This window comes from Carettochelys insculpta, chromosome 19 (assembly GCF_033958435.1).
Source record: "Carettochelys insculpta isolate YL-2023 chromosome 19, ASM3395843v1, whole genome shotgun sequence".
NCBI lineage: Eukaryota > Metazoa > Chordata > Testudines > Carettochelyidae > Carettochelys > Carettochelys insculpta.
The window spans coordinates 13,370,021-13,388,261 of NC_134155.1; the positions used below are offsets into that span (position 1 = coordinate 13,370,021).

The following is an 18,241-nucleotide window of genomic DNA, read 5'->3' on the forward strand; positions in this document are numbered from 1 at the left end:
TTCACCACCTGCCTGATGAGATAGTTTTTCCTAATAGCCAACCTACACCTCCCTCCTTCCTGATCCCAGCAGGCAATCAGCTTCTGCCATGAAGCACAAGACTCCTGGCCAGGACATGACTGCAGCCAGGCCAGAGAGCTCTGCGCACACGTCCTGAGAGTCCCTTCCCAATGCTAAGGGAGCTGCACTTGACGTGGCCCAACAGCAGAGCCCAGGCACAGCTCCCGAGAAAGGAAACAAGGCAGGTCTAGCCTCAGAGGACTAAAGAAACCCAGGGGGAAAACAGGAGAAGAGGAGCCACAGATCACCCCTCTCACTGGGCCTTCCTCCCCCGGCCAGAGAGAACCACCTCATCTCAGCTTTCCGCCTCCACCCGACCCTCCCCAGTTACAAGTGATGAGTCCGAAGAGAAAGCTACAAACCAATTCCAATCAAGGGGAAACAATGAGGTGTGTATTATTGCACCCTCCAGACTCTCCACTCTAGACCAAGGCCCCATTGTGCTAGGTGCTGTGCATATACATAGGCTCTGAGGAATGTAGGTCTGCGAGGGACCTCTAATTCCCCCTCCCCCCACCGCAGAGGCAAGGCAAAGGAAGCGTAGACCAGCCCCGACAGGTAGTTGGGCAGCCTGCTCATAAACCCCTCCAGGGATGGGGCTTACACAACCTCCCATGGAAGCCTGTTCCAGAGTTCAACTACCTTAATTGTTAGAAAGCTTTTCCTAACATCTAACCTAAATCTCTCCTGCTGCAGACTAAGACCCTTCCCTCTTGTCCTGCCCTGAAGCGACGTAACACCCATAATGTAGTTGAAGACTTATCAGGGACACCACCCCCTCCCCCTAGTTCTTTTTCTCCAGACTAAATTTGCCAGATTTTTTTTTAAACTTTCCTTATAGATCCTAAACCTTTGATCCTGGTTTTCTGCTCTCTACTGGAGTCTCTCCAACGTGTCCACATTTTTCCTAAGGTGTGGTGCCCCCAGTTAGACACAGTGCTCCAGTTGAGGTTTCACCCATGCTGACCAGAGCAGGAAAATTACCTCCGGTATCTTACATAATGCACTCTCCGTAATGCACTTCAGACTATTTGGCATTTCCACAATTGCATCATATTGGTTAGCTCACATTCAGTGTGATCCTCTCTCAACCTCAGATTCTTTTCAGAAGGGTCTCCTCCTAGCTGCTTCTCACTCAAGTGGTGGTTGTTGCATTTCATTGTTCTGTCCTACGTGTAGTATGCCACACTGCACTTTAGTACAACTGCTCCTATGCGGGTGTCATGTCAGGCTGTGTCAGAAGCCTTGCTAAAATCAAAACAGATCATGCCTACTGCTTCCACCTACATGCTCAGCCAGTAACCCAGCCAGAGAATAGCGAGAGATGATCTCGGCCCAGGCAGCTTACAGTCTTAATAGTCACAACAAAGGCAAGAGAGAGGATGGAACTAGCCCAACGTTACTGGGAACAGAACAGAACCTAGGTGTCCTGAGATCCCAGCCAGTGTCCAAGTCATTGGATCTATTTCTTACAAGTGAATTCAAGGCTGGCCTACTAACCTGTCTAAGGAGACATCCACATGAGACTAGGAAAATTAACTAGTTAAACCATATTAAACCCTTGTTTGTATGCTCAGACTCGGTATTAAAGTGTCCCTAATTCGGTTTAGCTTAATTCATGTGACTTAAACTAAATGACATTTAGGCTACATGAATTCTGAGTAAGAGTGGGCACACAGGGGCTTACTGCAGTTGTTAACTAATCCACTTCAAACATTAATTCTGATTAACTTTCCTGAGTATTCCCAAGTGTTGCACTTGGTCCCTGTTTTGGGGACCAGCAAACCAAAACTGGGCAGCCTGCAGGTGAAAGTATTTGATAGCTGCTATCCTAAAGGATTTAGTGCTGGAGAAACAGCTACAAGGTGGCTTGGTAGCAGCCTCCCAGAGAATAAAGTGTAAGCCAAGAATGAAAGAAATTTAGAGTATTTTGACATTACATTTTGAAATTTTGCAAACTAAAAATTAAAAATAAAAATGTGAAAGCCACCCAGCAAGAAATTTAAAAAAAAAATTTGTTTTGGTCCAACCAAGTGTTTTGTTTGACCTGAAACTATTTTCAGTTTCTTTCAGCAAGAAAAAAAAAATCTTTATTTTTTTTTAATTGAACCGATCTCCCTCTCACTCAGATTTTTCAGTTTTGCACCCGAACCAAACAAAATTAACTACTTGCTCAGCTTCAGTTGAGTGACCAGGATAAGCAAGTAAGGGGTTGTGCGGTTGGTGAAGAGACAGAATTCACCAGCCACTGTTCAGGGCATTCCTAAGCTGACGCCTCCCAGAGCTGGGAAATCTGTCTTCTCTTTGCTTGGACAGGCAGAACTGCAGTTAGTTTGGGCTGTCACTCTGATGCATGAACAGCGTTAATGTTTAATTTCAGGGTCTGATCAATTGTGTCCTTAACTTGATGGGGGCTAATTTCTAAGCAGGCAGATCCTCTGAGTGCTAGAGATGCGGACACGTGGAGAGATCCCGTCTGAAGACAAATGTAGATACCCTCCAAGAGGCACGTGCCCACATACATGCTCTGTGACTCACAGAGACGTAGCTATAAACACCAGCACACTGTACGCTCACAGACCAAACAGACACACGGACACTCCCCATCAACGTTCATGCACACATGCCTGCCCAAACACACTCACCAACACTGCCCACAGACAAATGCGCCTGGCCACAGTCACGCAGACAGGCAAACAATGAGAACATACAGCTGGACTGATGCATAGGAGACATGCACACGTGGCTGCACCCCAATGGCTCTGAAGTCAATGACCCAACTTTCATTGGGGCCATTGTCTGCAGAGCTCTGGTTGTACCCCAAAGGTGCATGTGTTTCTCATCAGACACGTGCAGCTAAGAAAACAAAGGGGTGTCTGCGTCTCTAGGGGAAGCAGGCAGTTCAGAAAAGAAATAAACACGACTCTTTGGGTGAGCCCAGTGTTGCCCACTGTCAAGGCCTGACCCGATCCCTGTAGCAGTGTTATGTTGGCCAGACATGGAAGCCATATTTTCAGCCCTTTTCTCTATCCTTTTGTGCACCTTTGTTATGTTCTCTTTTAATGGAAATAGGCTCAGACGAAGTGCAGCAACATTTCCAGCTCAGCTAACTTTCTTCTCTCCCCCAAAAGTCCTAAGGCAGAAGACTGGGTGTCTGGACTCCTGGGTTGTATTCCCAGTTCAGTCTCTTCCCTTCTCCATGCTTCTGCTTCCCTCGCATGTGCAACCGAGAATAACAATACAGATCAGCCTCACATGGGGCTGTAAACCTTAATTAAGGTTTGCAAAGCACTTGGTAATGCTCAAATGGAAAGCACTATAGAGGATCATGGTATTTCTCTTGCTCCTATGTTTTCTTCCATCCATCCTGTTCACCCACTCCTCTGAGCATGGTTTCATCTGATTTCTCAACAGGCTCACAGCATGTACTTTTACCTGGTCATCACTGATTCATATGCTTGGGGAGCCCAGGTTGGAATTCAAAGACTAGCACCAGAGTGCTGATCACCACCTGGAGAAAATATTGTCTCCCATCCAGAAGCAAGTTCTTGAGCCCCGGCATCAGGGCATTTGACTCAGTGAGAAGCTGAGGCATCACTTAACCAAGCAGTTTTGCAACATTATAGGCTGTCACATTTCCATGCAAGCAACATGCGCATCATACTGCCAGGTCATAACACGCCATCCCCACCACACACAACCCACCACAGCGTCCCATGCAATGGGAAGGGAACTAGGTCAGCCCAGGGTTGGGGTGGAGGTCAACGTATTTCAAGAAAATCAAGATGGGCCCCTGACAGCCCAGAAGGGTGGCACGTGTAGGACCAAGGCCTCTACTTCTGTTTATACCATAGCTCGGTAAGGATGACATGTACTCTATGCAACGATCAGGTAGGAAGCTGCAGGGATGTCCTTTTCCCAGCATGATGCTTTCATCGACACACAGGTGACTGACCCTTACCCTCCCAGCACTGACCAGGCAGTAGCTTTGTTCTTTTTCCAATCTAGTGAGTCAAATTGCCACAGCCATGGTGGCTGCTTATTCATAGGGATGACTGGGCAGCTCAGCAACATCCAGATCTGCAGAGGCTAGCCCAGACTTCTCAGACGGAGCGAAAGGCAAGGTGCTCAACCTGTGGGAAAGGGGAGTCTCACTTGGTACAACTATCCGATCTATCGACAGGGAACAACAGGCTCCGTCTCATCCTTAAGCTGGAAAGGGAAGTTGGAGCTGCAGGACGAAGGGAGTGGACGCAGAGGAAAACAGGGAGATTTATGTTAACAGGGGACTTGGAAAGGGAGACAGGTTGGGGCTGGGATAAGCAGCGTAGCTGCAGCTTGTTGTTCTTCCATCCCTGTAGGAACACCACTTCCTTAGGTCAATGGAAACTTTCTGATGACCTGGCTTTATCTGTGCCGGAGGTTAGGTCAGATTATTCCCCCCCCGATCAATACACTGTGTAGACCAGGCCTCAGTGTTAGCAGCACACTTGCTCTAATACAGGGGTCAGCAACCCCTAGCATGGTGCCAAGGGCAGCATGTGAGCTGATTTTCATTGGCATGCAAGGCGGGACCTCCTTCCCCATGCAGCCGGGAGCTTGCTCAAAATCAGGCCACCTGTGGATTAACAAAAGACCAACTAATGCTACTGACCACCACCTACACGGTAAAGCTCTGCATCTTCATTTATTTATTGATGAAGCTGTTGTAAACTTAGGACTATTAGTGACTTTAAAAAGTATCACCAGCACTTGGATCACAGAGGTCAAAAGGTCAAAGTTTGGCACTCTGCCTTGGAAAGTTTGCTAACCCCTGCTCTATTGCATGCCTCCGCCACGCCAAACCACAGCCCCGTGGCTATTAACGGTGCAGGAGAATCTCCTTTAGCTAGCAGCAGTATTAAGGATTTTATCCTCTTTGAGGGTCTCCCCCCCCAAGAGGGCAACGTAATCACGAGCTCATGAGCAGGCCACCAAGCCAGTTCCATATGACGGGCAGGGAGATCCTTGTCCAGGGAGCTGGGGAAATGCAGCTGGAGGGCTCTGGCTTTGCTCAGCTTTGGTAACTACATTGCATTGTGTGGTTTCTCCTCAGGAAAAAAACCACATTTGCTTCAGATAGGAGCCTTGGATGTGTTTGTGGGGAAGAGCGTGGCGATGCCAGGCCCAGCCTCTCTTGCTCTTCCTCCTGAGGAAAGTGGCTCCCTTAGCAGAGTTTGGCACAGGTCTCCAGGCTGCTGGAAGCAGCCATGGTGGGTGGAGGTTCAAGGCAGAAGTTGCTTTCCAGTGAGATCTTGCTTTCAGAGAAAGTGAGGGGCTTGGCAATGTGCTGCTTCCTTCCCCACCTGGTCCCTGTCTCCGGAGAGAAAGCAGGCCATGAGCTGCAAAGCAGCTGCTTGTTTTGCCTCACAAAAAGACCAGTGATTCATGGGCTCCGGGAATCTGAAAGGCCCAAACACACCTCTGCTCCTCCCTTCACAGCAGTTTCTACACAGCTCCCATGCCTGGTACTAGGCCAATCCCCTGCTCTCCCACCAAAGGAAACAGCCAGGTGGTCACTGTGAAACAAGAGGCTTTATAAAGGCAGAGAGATACTGGAATAGCAACGAAATAATCAGAACTCTCTCAGCCGTCTACCATTCCACAGCGCCTTCCACCCCTCTGACACTTTGGAGCAGTCAGGGCTCACCAGCCTTCTTTGACTCTCAGCCTCAGCCCATGGAGAAGGAAACTGAAGCAGGGACTGGGAAGTGACTTGTCCAAGGTCATCCAGCAGGCCGACCAGAGCTGAGGCTAGAATGCAGCTCTCCTAACCACCCCAAGCTTCAAGCACCCCACAAAGCTCCTGCCTCAGCACAGAGCTAGGAAGAGGTCTGCAGGTTGCAGGTTGCACAAAGGTGTGTGACAGCGGACAGAGTTATGGTGCTAACCTAGGACAGGGGACACATGGCCTCTATTAGCTACGCAGCAACCGGCTTCCTCTGAGCTGGGCAGACTGTGTAACTGGGTAAGGCAGAGTGGGGAGGGCCTGCGAATCTGTCACTTCTCCGGAGGAAAGCTTGTTGTCCAGACTGAACAGTGAACTCCACGGGGAGGCCAAATCTGCGATCACCAAAGACAGCCGTACACTGAGCTAAAGAAGCAAGTAGCTTAGTCCAGCAGGGACTTTTATAATCGCCAAATTCCCACCCTGGTGAGCCGCCTCTGACAGCTCCTGGCAGTGGCCGTGGCATGTTAGAGCTTGCCCGTAAACAGTGCGTATGCAGTGACCATACACACACCGGCTCCCAGGCCCATTCACGCACAGATCCATGCACTGCACTTGTACAATGGAGAGAGCGAGGGCCTGGGCCTGGACCCGGGGCCAGATAGGGCACATGTGCCCTTCGGTGAGCAAACCCTTATGCAAGTGGGCGTCGACAGCCAGCGCGTTCCCTTCAGTGTGTAGCTGGGGAGCATGTGTCAGGATTTCGGCTGTGAATATGCATCAGAGTTTGTATGGCACTGTTGGAAGAAAAATAAGCTGCTACGCCCACCAGCACACACCACAATATGCTGTAGGGAAAGTCAGGGACACCCAGAGGGAACCTTAGCAACTAGCTGTGTGTGACAGAGAGCCAGCCCTTGGAGAGCTTGTCGGACTGACCAGCGGTGAAGGCAGGTGGGGGAGGGAAGTTATTCCTGGGCCCTGGGAAGGAAGCCAAGGGAGTGAGCTTCCCGTGACATCCACCCACCCTGAGTCCCGTGCGTTAGATTCAATGTGTCGGGGAGATTTCAGCATCTCTGCCTTGAACTGCTGACCAAAGAGCAGCAGGGGAGAAGGGGCTGGGCAGGGGGGCTCAGTGATCCCATACCCAGGGAGGCAGAAGGCACCTCCGTAATCAGACTGAGGTTAAACTTCATCCTCCATCCAGAGGCAGCATCCCTGTCCCCACCCCCAGGGGTGCACATCTCACCAGGGAAGTAGCCTGCTGTTCCCCAGGACCTCCCCAGTTCACACCTTCTCCCCCTGGCCTTCCAGGGCGCTGGGCCCATGAACTGGTTCGAAGAGCTCCGGCGAGCTGGTCCACATCCCCAGCCCTTCGGTGCCAGGCAGGACTGGACCCCCAGCTGCCTGCCCCACTTCACAATGCAGCCCTAGGAGATTGGGGGTGGAGGGGGCGGGGGGATAACACACCAACACTGGTTTGCCCTGGACCCTGTAACCCTCCCAGCGCCCCCGAACCAGAGCTGGGCCGTGGGAGGGACCCTGAATTCTTCCCCTGCCCTGCCCTAGGGCCGGGTTCGGCCTGGTGCCCCCTCTCCCCGCAGCTGCGCGAGCTGCACGGCTGCAACTTTGACTGCTGATCGGCTCCTTTGCAGGACCCCCCACCCCGCCCGCCCGGCGGAACTTGATCGCCCCGGGCGGGCACAGCTGCTGCCCCGGCTCTCCCCTGCGCCTTGTCCCAAGGCCCGGCTATGGGGCCGGCCTCCCCCCGGCCCGGCCGGCTCCTCACCTCGCCGCGGTGGGACTCCCAAGGGCGAGCTGCCCCCAGCTCGGCGCTGCGCCTGCCGGGGTCCGCTGCGGGAGGGGGGGGGTCGCTTTTCCATCCAGCAGCCCCGGCTCCCGGGGACTCTCCGCGCGCCAGGCTGCTCCGGGGCCGGGGCCGGGGCCAGCTCGCGGGCCCCGCGCCGGGGGGGCTCAGCGAGTCTCGCTGGAAGCTCGCGGCTCCGGCTGGCTGCCCTCTCCCTGCGCGCCGGGCAGGCCCCCGCCTCGGCTGGCAGCGGTTCCTCTGGGTCACAGCGCCTGCCACGTTCCCGCAGTCGGGGCCGGCCTGGGCTGCGGCTGCTGCGGGCGAGGCTCTGCGCCGGGGGTGGGCTGGCCGCGGGAGACCCCCACGCTGCCTTTGCACCAGCCGGCCTGGGGAGCAACGCCGAGCCGCATCCCTCTCGCTGCCACCGCCCCCCGCGTGACCTCGGTCAAATCACTTAACCCCTCGGGCCAGCGCTGAGAACTGCGTCCCCCTGGGTGGCTTCTCCTCAGGAAAAAGGCCTCCTCGCCCCCTGCATTTCAATACCTCACCTCAGCGCCAGACCAGGGCTTCCTCTGGCTACCAGCTGCAGAACTAGGGACGGTTCTGGGGGTAGGTCAGACCTCTGCCATTTCTCGCTTCATTTATTTCTTAGTGCCGGGAGGTGGCTCGGCCAGGTTTCACAGAGGGCTCGCGACCAGCTTGACGGGGGCCAACTGTGCAGGGCATGGGGTGCGCGAGTTTGCAGCTGTGCACCCATGCGTTGGAGACTGGCACATGGTAAGGGGTGTAGGTGAGGGGATTAATGCAGCAAACACATGGCCACTGAGCGTGCAGGGGGTAAAGTGCCCAGGGGGTTGGGGTGAAATCAGATCCTTACAGCCACCTTTTTAAAGGAGGAAGGAGCCAATGCACCAGGCAAAATACGCCCCCCCCCCCCCCCCCACACACACATTTGTGCATCCAAACCTCTGCTACCCCAGCCTGCCTTCTCCATGGTGGTGCAGCTAGGGAATGGTTAGGGGGCTGGGACTTCTCTGCACCCAGCTGCTCCACAGCCTTTGCTGAACATACAGCTTGGACCAGGCAGCACTCAGCCATTCAGGGTCTGGAACCATGAAAGGTGGTATAAAGATCCCCCAGTCGGCATCACATCCTAAAAGTCAGAGAATTGAAGCTAACATTTGCCTGAGGTCCTAAACTAGCGAAGGGGAATTAATCAGGGTGAGTTCCTCCTCCGGTGACAGTTTTGTAGAGGTCTGGTCTGATACTTGCTGACAACTCTAGGGGCTGACCTGGCCTAGGAGTGTACAGTAGCTGCTCTGTAGCGGGTGTATTCTGTTATTTTTGTATATTATCTAAGCACAGCTTCCATATCTTGCCAGTAAACCCAGTGCCAGTCCTTCTGCCAGCACCCAGCAGTTATGAGTGGGAAGAGGCCAGTTCATGACCATCTTTGCATGCTAGCTGGTGTAAACCTTTTTGATGCTTGCCAGAAAAATTCAGGCTCCATTCCTGGCTACACTGGGGATCCAAGTCTATTTTTGGTGGTTTTAAAAATACTCACTGAGAGGTTGTCCACTTGCAGCATTTTTCTCTATTACACAAACTGTAGCAGGGGGAAAAAAAGCATTGGATTCCTCTTATTTCTGGTTGCCTGGGAATTCTCTCCCTAACTCCACTAAGACAAGACGCTTACAAACAGGAAGCCAGCTGCAGGGATGCTACCAGATCTTCTCCAGCTGCACCAGGTCTTCTCCAGCAAGGGAGAGATGGTTCTGGGATTAGAACACCAGTGAGGGATTTAGCTTTTGGCTGTGTCACAAACTTCTTGGGCAAGTCACTTAATCTGTGGATGGTTCAGTTCCCCAGCTGGAAAATGCAGAGGATAAGTCGTCTTTTTCTGTCCTTGGCTGCAGTGGTGTCAAGACAGAGACTGTCTCTCTCTCTCCATATGTACAGTACCTAGCGCCATGAGAATCTAATTGTGGGTGGAGCCTCTGGGTACCCTGGTAATACAAACACCCGTTCTGGAGTTGGAGGGGTGGATTAACAGCTTTGGGTTCTTTGCCCTCCTGCACCTCTCCACTACTGAAGCCTCTGCTGGGCCAGTTCCTGGGTGATACCAAGGAACTCCCCTTGCCTGCAGTGGGTTTGCACAGGTGGAACCTGGCAAAAGGCTCCGGTGACAATGTGCAAGATGGCACAGAAAGCAACCCACTCTCCTGTCAGTGCACTGGCTCTGCAGGGCTAACAGGATTACAGAGCAGCAGCCAAGTACTGCTCAGCAAATCGCTCCCTGGTGCGTGCAGGAAACAGGTGGGTGGCGTGAAAGGGTGCCCTTTTGGCATAGTCACTTTGACTCAGGCTAGACCAGGCTGGGGCTGGTGCTCTGCACAGATCCCTGTGTCCATCATGGGCATGGGGCATGATTTCCAAGGCAGTTTTAAAAGCCTGGTTAGAAACATTTGATTCCACATCTCTTGGAAGAGCAAGAGGGAGAGATAGGGAAAGAGCTACAAGGTGCTGTTGGAGCTCCAGGGCTGATAGGAAGAGAGGGTGCTGCCTCTAGTAGCTGCATGCATGTCTCACACCTGCCGCCAGCTGCAAATCAGGCTCAGCCTCAAAGCTCATGTTGAGCCTACGTGAATTAGTGCTGCAGCCATGTAGCAGGACCATGTTTGCATGAAGGGCCCTACCACTGGCCTGCCTTCATCTCAGCAGTGCCTCCAGGGCCCTGGCTAGTCCCTTGGAAAAAGGATGGAGGCATTAGGGAATACTGACAGCAAATTCAGCTGCCTGGTGTGGCAAGGGACACAGTGATGGAGGCGAGAGAAGAGGGAAGGTCGGTGCCTTTACTGGGCAGTAGTTTCGTAGGATGGGGGAAGGCTTCAAAGTCTTACAGCGCAGAGCTCCAGCCAGGTCACTGCTGCGACTATGGTTTGTGCTGCTGTGGCACCTAGACACTCCACTCTAGCTCAGGCTCTCACCATGCTAGGTGCTGTAACCGCCCACACTAAGACAGGCCTTGCCCTGAAGAACTCACCTTCGGCAGCCTCCGCGGGCCCCTTGCCAAGGTTGGGGGACCAGTTCTGCACTCCGCTCTGGCTGCCAGAGTTCTAAGGAGCCGTGGCAGCATGGAAGGCAGTGAGGACTCAGCTGTCACCCCACCCCTCACCAGCTCCCCTCTCCAGGGGCCCCGTATGCCCCGGCCTGCCTGGAAACCTGGCTGGAGGGAAGGTAGCAGAGAGGTTTGCAGCTATCAGTGCTACTGTTATACTGGAGGATGCTCTGAACTCCCATCTATGGGCAGTTCAATCCCAGCTGTGTCTGAAACCAAAGCCCCCAGAATCCTGAGCTGGCTCCACCCCTGTGCCCTGTGTATTTCCAAGAGCACCCCAAAGCCATGGGTACAGAACACGTGACCCTGGGCACTGCAAGGAAAGATACAGTCCCTGCCCAAAGGAGCTAACACTCAGCTCTGCTCCCTGGGAGAAGTCAGGCCAGGCAGCTAGTGGAAGGAAATGATAAAATCAAGTCACTCTACCCTCACTCAGAAGTGGAAGGGACCTTCCGAGGTCAGAGTCCAGTCCCCTGCCCTCTCAGCAGGATTTATCATCATCCCTGACAGAATTTTTAAGTTTAGTTGCCCTCGACGGCCCCCTTAGGGACTGAGCGCACAAAACTGGGGTTAGCTGGCCAATGCTCAAACCACTGAGCTATCGTTAGAGGGTCACATGTGAGCATTTACACCTCTTATACACCTTTGAGTTTGTCATGTCACCAGGGGCCTTCTTCCTCTCCACAGAAGCAGCCAACCCTTTTCTTTCGGCTCTTTGTCATCTTGGCGCAGAGACTTCTACTGGTTAAGCGTGTGCTGCATATAGAAGTGTTTCCTTTTATCCCTCTAGGCATGTATCTGGCCCCTAGGGCACATCATACCCAATGCATCCCCAGGAGGTAAGGTACAGATAAGGAGCTGAGGAATAGAGATTAAATAACTTGCTCACCTGCTAAAACTTTACGTGGCTTCACCTCCATCGGTGTCTAGCAGACGCGACCCTGATTGACTTCAGTAGGAGCAGCCGTTGCTCAGCACACCTAAGAACTTGGCTGTTTGTTCTTGTTCAGCTAAAATGCAACCTTTATACAGGAGTCAGCCTTGCTGGCCCCTCCCACTTCCTGTTTCTGTGTCTGAAAACCTCCCCAGTACTATTGCATGGCAGAGCTAAAAATAGATGCGCTGTGCCTCGGCTTCCAGCGCTGCAGGGCTGCCAGGCACACCTGCTTTGCCCTGCTCATGGCAAAAGCCAGCCTCTGGCACCCAGAGGAGGGGTGGGATTCCACATGAACTGGCTTCCCTTGCTGCTGCTTTTTCATTGTCACATCAGCCCGTGCACCAGGCAGTCAGTGTATAAGGGTGGGATTAGAGAATCACCAAAATGTAGGTGTGGAAGGGGACAGTGACAGGTCATCTAGGCCAGTCCCCTGCACTGAGGCCAGGTGAAATTCTAGACCATCCTTGTCAGGGGTTTGTCCAGCCTGTTCTTCAAAACCTCCAGTGATGGAGATTCCACAATTGCCCTTGATAATTTATTCCAGTGCTTAACCACCCTGACAGTTTGGAAGATTTTCCTAATGTCCAACAAAAGGCTCCCTTGCTGCAGTGTATGTCTTTGGCTTCCCATCCTGTCCTCAGTGGAGAAGCAGAACAGCTTATCACCTCCCTCTTTATCACACTCTTTTACATAATGGAAGACTTGTTATATTGCTTCCCCAGGCTAAACAGACCCCTTTCCCCTGCCCCAATCTTTTCTCATATTTTATGGACCTTTAGTAGTTTTTGTTGCTCTTCTCTGGCTTGTCTCCAATTCTCCACATCCTTCCTGGCCTGTGGCACCCAGATCTGCAGACAGTGCTCCAGCTGAAGCTCTGTCAGCACGGAGCAGAAGAATAACGTCTCATCTCTTGCTTACAACACTCCTACTAGAACATCCCAGCATGACGTTTGAGTTATTTTGCGAGACTCTCCTGGTTGACGTATATCTAGTCTGTGGTCCACTATGAGCCCCAGATCCCTTTCTGCAATACTCTTTCCTAGCAGGCACTTCCCATTTTGGACTCACACCGTTGATTACTCTTGCCTAACTGGAGTACTTTGCATTTGTCCTCATTGAATTTCACATCATTTTCTCCAGACCATTTCCCCAGTTTGTCCTCATCTTTTTGAATTTTAGTCCTGTCCTTCAAAGCACTTAAGATCTTCCCATCTTGGTGTCACCCGCAAGCTGCATGTGAATACTCTCTGCCATTAACTAAATCAGTGATGAAGGTACGGAGTACAGGTGGCCTGTACTGGGTATGCCCTTCCAGCTTGACTGTGAACCACTGATGATTAGTCTCCGGGAACTGTTATTCAACTAGTTACGTAACTCCATCTAGACTATATGGCCCTAGTTTGTCTATAAGAGATTGTGCATGACTCTACCAAAAGCGTTACTAAGTCAAGATATGCTACATGTGCCCCTTCTTCCTTCTCTGCAAGGCTTCTTGCCCTGCTGAAGAATGCTGTTAGGGTGGCTGGGCATTGCTCTTGAAGGGGACAGTGGCTTGATCCGTCAGTGCTGAGGAAATGAATATTTGCTGCAATTGTTGCAGCAGCTGGCCAGTTTCCCCGTCTCAGCTCCGGCACCCAGGTCAGAACCTGCTGCCTCAGCTCCCTGACATGGAGAGGAAAGATAGGGCAGCATCAGGTGAGCTAGCAGCTTTCCCAAGGAGGGACTTAGGGGGCAGGGAGGGGGCTGCTGGTTCAACAGACCAGGGAGATCTCCAATCACCTTGTGCTAACTCCTTTCACAGCCCCTTTCGATCTAGGTTGCCCTAGCGGGATGTGCCAAACGTACCTCACTGTTAACACATAGCTGACCGCAGGCACCAGCATTAAGGGGATGCACAGGGAAGCTGTACTTAGAAGCAGGCGCCATACCAATTAACTGCCCCCCTTGGCCCTGCTCTTCACTCTGACTAACAGAGAGCAGTTAAGATACCAAAAGGCAGGGAGATCGCCCCCGCTGACTTAGCTAAAGACTGTTAGCTCTAGGGAATGCTCCCCCAGTACCCTGCTGCATGAAGCAATGGGACAAGGGCTGGTCTCCTAATGGTGAGTTTTTTAGCCAAAGACCTCCCAGTACATCTAACTAACCCTTGCTACCATCCTATCTTGGCTTATAGTCATGAGACAGAGAACAGGCGAATAGCTAGAGCAGGGGCTGGAGCCAAGAAACTTGTGCCATTGAACCTACAACCTTGGCAAAATCATTGTTTCTCTGTAAAACGGGACTGATACCACAATCATGGGTGCTAGGACTACGAAAGTCAGGTGTAGATTGTATCCTGGACAAGTACATACACTGGAGCCAATTTAATTTTGTATTAGCGAGAAACATTTCAGGAGAGGAGTTTCAATATTTTCATTTCAAACTCTTTTGTGACACAAAAGTGCTTTTTGGGGGGGGGTAAAAACTGAAAAATTTTATATTTTCCCCAGAGTTTTCCAATTTTTTTGGGCAATCCCTGATTTTTTCCAGTCCTTTCCCAGAGATGATAGGTTGGGAGATGCAAGAGAAGGGCAAAAGTAAGTATTTAGAGATGGAGCATGCTGAGGGGGAGCTGTTAAGTGAGGTTAGGCTGGGAATTGCTGACCACTAGACAACATGGCCAGGCTCAGATCCTCAGTGGGAGTTAGAGGTCTACATACCTCTGAAGAGCTGGCGCTCCACTTTTTATGAGTCACTACGAAGTGTTATATGAAAAGCGAGCATCTCTCACATCACACGTGGTCCAATCTCTTCTGCAAGCCCTTGGCTGCTCTGGGAAGCTGACACTCAGGAGCAAACAGCAATGGGAAGAGATGTTCAAAGGTTGGAATCAAGCTGAAGCCACCTAATATTACCTGTTGGATCTCTGAATAAATACACCACAGGCGGACTAATGGCTCCAACCCACTGAGCCACTTCTTACCCCTCTCTGCAGTGCACGGTAAAGGAGGTAATGATCAAAGATCAGTGAGCGTGGGAGGATGGATCTCTCCCCTGCCTTCCCCAGAGGAAGATCACCTCAGCTAAGAATTCTTTGGCCTAAGTTACATGCAAATAAAGCTGATCCCAGGCCTGTCCAATCACTGCCTGATCACACCATGACTCAAGGACGTGCAGGTAGCGATTGAGCAGCTCGGCCTCTCAGGAAAAGATGCACTGGAAGGAGAGCTTCCCAGCTTTCATGTATTTCATCAGCCACGAGACATGGAGAAATTGGGCAATTCAGCTTCCTTTGGGAAACTCAGCCCAACGGCTGCCCGTTTTATTTTGACAAGCTGCTTGGTGCCACGGCTTGAGGAGGAGCTGGTACCAAGGAACACACAAGCCCATGGGCCAGCTGTTTCTGACGAGCCCCAAGGTGGGTAGAGAACAGGACTTGGGAGAGCCTGATTCCCTCCTGAGCTCTGCACTCCCTTGTGCACCTCTGGGCAAATCATTCCAGCTCCTTGGAGGCTTGGTTCTCTCTTGGGATGGCTGTGGAGCAAGGGGCATTGATAGCCACCGATGGAAGGTGGCAAAGGACTTTGACTTGGCAGAAAGCCAGGCTGGAAATGTATTTCAATCGCATAGCAGCCACAGAAGGGGGTGGATGGGAGTATTTTCATGATGCACAGCTCTGGAGGAGAACCCGTAGCCAGGAGGGATAGCTGCACGCTGAGGAATAAGCCGCATGAGTGTGAGGTTCAGAGCCCAGGGCAGCAGACTCAGGCTAAGCTGTGTCAGTGCCTGGGTGGGGAAGGGTCAGAGGGCTCCAAACTGAGCCCTAACCTCTATAGAGCCCCACAGCACGAACCTGCAGCAGCTGAGGCTCCCAGGCTCGTTTTGCAGAGTCTCTCTCCCCTTACTCATTCCAAGGTGAGAATGGTCTCCACCCCCCGCATCCTCCCCCAGGTATTTTAGAATGGCTGTTCTCACCCTGGACCAGTCTTAGCCTCCTCTTTGGGACTACTTCAGTGTGCGCCTGACCATCAGGAAGGAGACAGACAATCTCAGCACCCCACCTTCCAGCTCTTACTTATGAAAACAGTGTGCACAGGACCGAACCATTCTCAGGTTCCCAGAGCTCTGAACCTCCTGCGTCTCTGGGCTGGTATTGGGCCCACATGTTACTTTCACAGACCTCTTCTACCCCCCAGCATGCAGGCAGCTTCTCTTTTCAGCTTGGTCCTCCTTTCCCAGGCTGCAGCTGACTTGGCCTGAGGGCACAATGCAGGGGATGTTCCCTAACAAACCAGAGGGTCAAAGATTCTGAGATAGGCCTGCAAAAAGTCATGGCTTAAAAATCCGACTTTTTGAAAATACCTAGAGGCATCTCTCTTTCATTTCCTAGTTTGGGCTCCTTAGGGGCATCCTGCTGAAGAGGGGTTTTCCCCATGTGGTGAGGAACTTGGTCTTACATTAAATGGAAGCTGAGTGTCTCATATGACTCCAGACACTGGGGTTATTAAGGAACACACCAACCATCACCAGAGACAGCAACACAGACTCAGCCTAGTGACTTCCCAGCTGCAGGCCTGGCTCCACTCGTGGTCAGTGCTTCCTTCTCACCTAGCCAAGACTCCAATTTACTGAGCCCCCAAAGGACACGGGGCAAGAGGAAGTTACTCACCTTGTGCAGTGAGGATGGTTCTTCAAGATCTGTGCCCCGGGGGTGCTCCATTCTGGGTGTCAGTGTGCCCTCGCACCGGCGCTTGAGAGAGTCTTCTATTGCTCTGGTTTCCCATGCCACGTGTGCGCAGCAGCACCTCCTCATGCGATCTGGTGTGTGTACGGTGTGTCATGGGACCACTCCCATTCCTTTTCTACCCCACAAACAGAGCAAGATGCTTCAAAGCAGGGGAAGGAGGGAGGGAAGTGGACCACCCACAGGGGGACATCTCAAAGAACTCTCACTGCTGCACAAGGTGAGTAACTTCCTCTTCTTCGAGTAGCGTCCCAGTGGGTGCTCCTCTCTGGTGACAATAAAGCAGCAGTCGCAGTTTGGAGGTAGGTTGGGAGCTCGGTAACTACCTCTTGTCCCATGTGGACGGAGGAACCAATGGAAGAGGAGAGAGCATAGTGCTGGGCACCATGATGCTGGAAGACCATGTGGGCTGCCTTGCATATGTTCACAAGGGGTACGCTCTTGGGAAAGGTGGTAGTGGAGGGGACAGCCCGGGTAGAGTGACAGCACCCGTGAGTTCCTGTTGATGAAGCACCTAACGAGTCTGAGTGCTTGACAGCTGCTGGGATGAGATGGGAAGGCCTTTAGACTGGTCTGTGAAGGACAGGAAATGCCTCAAGGATTTACACCAAGGTTTTGTGTGGTCAACGTAAAAAGCCAATGCCTGACGGACGTCCCGGGTGGGCCATGCCACGTGCGTAGGATTGCAGTACAGCTTCAGAAACATGGGTAAGTGAATAGGTTCGTTAATGTGAAATGGAGAGGGAACCTTAGGAAGAAACTGGGGACGAGGGTGAAGGGTGACCCTATCCTTGGTAAACGGTGTAAGGAGGTTTGGCCATGTGGGCGGAGGTGATAGTGAAACAGGTGGTGCTCATGTTGTGCGATGGCCAGTCCAGGAAGATCTTCCAGGCTCTTGACCACACCCTCAAAACTGTTGCTTAAGTTGCTGATGGTGGGACATTGTAGGCTGTGGTTGCTCCTGCCTATTGGATCATCACTGCTGGGACCTATGGTGCTGGTGTGGTTCACAGCACAGTTGCTGCGGTTGTTGAAACTGCTCGTGTGGCTTCTGGTAAGGGGCATAGTGAGTCTGTTTAACAGGGGGAGCGTACGTGCCCAGAGTGCGCAACGTGGTGCAGGAGTCCTTCATTGAATGAAGGACTTCACCCATTTTTGCAGCAAACAAGTGCTGTCCATGGAAGGGGAGGTCCTCCACCCTTGCTGTAAGTCCTTGGGGACCCCCGAGGGCTGCAGCCATGATGTGCACTGCATAATCATGGCAGAATCTGTGACTCTTAACTGCCCTACTTGTCACATCCATTGTGGATTGTAAAGCAGTGTAGGTGATCAGGTGTCCCTCGCAAATGATGGTAGCAAGAGCCAGATGCTATTGTTGGGGGAAGGCAGGGACCAGCTACTGAAGCTCTGAGTAGTTCAAGTGGTCATAATCGGCCAGCATAGGCACATAGTTTGCTACTTGCAGGAGCAGTGTGCTGGACGAGTTAACTTTGCATCCTGCAATGTCCCATCTTTTATTGGGCTTGTCTGGAGAAGTTGAATGAGATGAATTATTCATTATGGACTGCATCCACCACCAGTGAGTTGGGTTGTGGATGGGTGAATAAAAACTCCACATCCTTAGAAGGCGCAAAGAACCACTTGTTGGTAGGTAGGATTGATGCCGGTGTTTGCCAGATGACATTGGCGGCGTCCATAATGTCCTCATCCATGGGCATGGCAATCCGGGAGGAAGGAGGAGGCTGCAGGGTGCAGAGAAGCCTATATTGTTTAACTGGCACCTTTGGCAGATCTTTCTCCTGAGCTTGGGCCACCCTTCAGAAAAGCTCCTGGGATGCCTTGGCATTGTCCGCAGAAGGGGGAGACACCGAAAGTATCACGTTGTCTGG

The 18,241-nt window shown here is 52.1% G+C and overlaps 1 protein-coding gene across 2 annotated transcripts in view; it reads right to left on the minus strand.

Annotated features, from left to right (window-relative positions):
* RASL10B (RAS like family 10 member B) overlaps nt 1-11,677 on the minus strand; it is a 37,083-nt gene extending 25,406 nt beyond the window's left edge. Inside the window, exon 1 of one of the 2 annotated variants that reach the window (XM_075013550.1) lies at nt 11,582-11,677. The gene's annotated coding sequence lies outside the window, so the exon portion shown is untranslated. Of the gene's footprint in view, nt 1-7,556; nt 7,812-11,581 lie in introns of those variants that run through there. The other variant, XM_075013549.1, reaches the window with a different exon arrangement.
* Nucleotides 11,678-18,241: the final 6,564 nt, after the last annotated feature.